Genomic DNA, 2,849 nt, shown 5'->3' on the forward strand with positions numbered 1-2,849 from the left:
CTTTCCCAGGCAGAGGCATCACTGTGACCACAACAGATGTAGCGCATCCATCTAATATAATTTGAATTCGCTCCCGGCTGCGTTGTACTGAAGCAGTGCCTCCGACACCTTCGACCCCCCCTGCTGCCTGTTGAAGGGGCCAGTGCGGAGGCCAGCATGAATTGGCCATGATTGTCAGGTCTGCTCCAGAGTCCAAAAGCGCAGACAATGTTATAGAATCACTGCCACGAGTGAACACTGCAGTAGCAACTGGCTGCTGAGCTAGTGGGAGGGTGAGAAGAGCGAGACTCCCAGTTGAACCAAAATTTCCCGTTCCCCACTCTGGCGTTCCCTCGGCTATAGCTGCAGTCAGGTGAGGCAGAGGAATTAATTGAGCGATCTTGCTATATGCTGGGATGTGCACAGGTGGAAAATGAGTTTGAGCCATAATGCAAATTTCTCCTTCATAGTCCTTATCAATTAGGCCGGGCAATATAAAAAGTCCTCTCAGGCTACTAGAAGAGCGGCCTAACAGCAAAGCTCCATAGTACTGTCCATTGATAATCAGGGGCCCTTAAATGCCAGTTGGAATCCTCTGGGGCCGGCCGTCGATCAGAGTCACATCTATTGCTGTTGGTCCAAGCCGAGGCTTCCTCGGGTTGCTGGCCGAAGGCAGTCGGCAGGGTGCAGGGAGCTGCGGAGACTGGCATCGCTACTGTTGGGGCCACTGTTGGTGTCAGCGCGCCGCAACTCTTCGCGCTCGGTCTCCCGTTTCCCGGCCTCCTCCGGCAGGCTTCCGTGGAGTGGGTACTGAGATTGCAGTTGCGGCACCATACTCGCTGGACCTGACACTGCCGTTTCACATGTCCTTTTCGGCCGCGCAGGCCGGACTCATTGACTGTGCCCCGCAGCTGAGTTAACAACTTCCAGTTTACCGGACTATATTCTCCTACTATTTCATCCCCAGCTGCTTGATATATTACCGGGAAGGCAACCGGATCTCCGATCGCTTCGGGGAGTTCATAATCTTTATTTTCAAGGGCTGTTTTTATGATATTTCTCCAATCAACCCGACTACATTGTAACTTAGGGGTGTTACATGCTCTGTGAATTTCAGTTCCCGCAGGCTCATGGCGACATCTAGCGGCCTCTTGGCCCAACTGTTTGTTGCCGCCGTCCGATAGCTCAGCCTGTGTTCGCACCGGGGGTGCAGTAGGTACGGCACCCGGTGCCGGATCTGTAGGGGGTTTCACAGGCACGGAACACCCTATTGGTGGCATGGGAACATAATCGCTCCCAAGTGTCATTATACCTGGTGGAGGGTCATTGCCATCTAAATGAGCTGTAGCAACTGCTGCTACCTGCTTTTCAACCTGATAGTGTTTTAAGCAATTAATAACTGCTCTCCATGGCTTCATTAACTTCCTAGCTTCCTTACTGTCGTCTGTAACCAAATTCCACAAACATTCACCATATTCTCTCCACTGCTGCTCATGAAACAGCGATCCTGACTCTTTAAAATAGCCCCTTGCCATTCCAAACTCCACTAACCCCACCAATTCCTTATTAAGGTTTATCTCCTTAATTCCCCGCTTTTCTAAAAAGCGTAAAAATAAACCAAAGGCCCCCTCAGTTTCCATAACTGCGTCCCTCCACAATAACTGCGTCTGCCCGCAAACTGTGTCTTCCCGCAAACACACTGCGTCTTCCTGCAAAACCGCGTCCTACCGCGATGTCCCTGCTGTCAGGGTCGTGCAGCCTTCAGGTTTAGCCCTTGTCAGCCAAACGGCGGACCCCTGATGTCAGGTCAGTCCAGGCTGGGATCAGGCGAGCCGCCGATCCTTACGCCCACTGGCGCTGCTCCGGCACCGCAGTCGGCTCCTGCCGGGTCTAGAAGTGCCAGTCAGAGTTCGAGTTCCGAGCTCCGAGTTCGGGCGCCAGATGTTGGAAGGGTTTCAAGGACTCTGGCGGGGGGAGAAACTTGCAGTCAAAAACCAATGTGGTTGATAAGAGCAAAACTCCGTTTATTAGCAGTCCAGAGGCACTTCTATAGAATACCAGCTTGTTAACTCTTAAGTGGCTTAAAACTTATCAAAGCGCATTTCTACTTCTACCTAATTGGACTTACATTGGCAAGCTTCTACAGTTATGTTATGATTAAAAGAATTCAGAGTTCACCTCCCTTCTCTGGGTCTTATCTGAACAGCTGCAAATCTTCAAACTCCCTCTTTGTTCCCAGCCCTGTTTTTTTTTCACACAAGAATTTTCTCATGGAGAGTTTTTCTCACACACAGGCCTTTTGCTTACAGGCCTATTGCTACAGTTCTTTTATTGATCCCATAATTCTGTCAATGATCCATGCCCCTGATCCTTTAATAATTGCCAACAAGCGTAAATGGTGGCTATGTTACAGCATTGTTCTTTGTCTCTATTTTTAGGAGATAAAGCTGGATAGCAGCAGTCAAAGTGAACGAGGTAAGCGGTGACCGGTGGAAAGAAAAAGTTGTTATTCCTTGGATGTCAAGTTCTGGTACAGCTCTAAGCATCCATTGTCATTTGTGTTTTAGGCAGTCCGCTTGTATTACACTGCACCCCCTCACCGACCAGCCAACAGACCCGGCCTGCTGTCCTCATGAGCCCTCCAGAGTATTACGGGACTCTGCGATGAAGCCTTTACCCTTTGCATTCAAAGGTGCTGTCCGGGCAGCCTTTGGCAATGGCCGAGTAGTTGCAGCAAGTCGGGGAGGGAGGGAGGAGGAGCGAGGGTCTGCTCAAATTTCAGCAATGCCGCATCACCTTGTCCCCTCTTAACCCAGGCATACCCTGCGACGACGGCGACAGACTCAGAGTGCGGCCAAAGCGTGCAGCCA

The 2,849-nt window shown here is 50.9% G+C and overlaps 2 long non-coding RNA genes across 4 annotated transcripts in view; one reads left to right on the forward strand and one right to left on the reverse strand.

Moving 5' to 3' along the window:
• LOC103615502 overlaps positions 1 to 2,849 on the forward strand; it is a 14,820-nt gene that overhangs the window by 7,422 nt on the left and 4,549 nt on the right. The gene's annotated exons all lie outside the window — the stretch shown is intronic.
• Positions 1 to 2,849, reverse strand: part of LOC108446236 — a 19,494-nt gene that overhangs the window by 6,751 nt on the left and 9,894 nt on the right. The window lies entirely within an intron of this gene.

The sequence above is a fragment of the Corvus brachyrhynchos genome, unplaced genomic scaffold (assembly GCF_000691975.1).
Source record: "Corvus brachyrhynchos isolate BGI_N302 unplaced genomic scaffold, ASM69197v1 scaffold150, whole genome shotgun sequence".
In the NCBI taxonomy this organism is placed as follows: Eukaryota; Metazoa; Chordata; class Aves; order Passeriformes; family Corvidae; genus Corvus; species Corvus brachyrhynchos.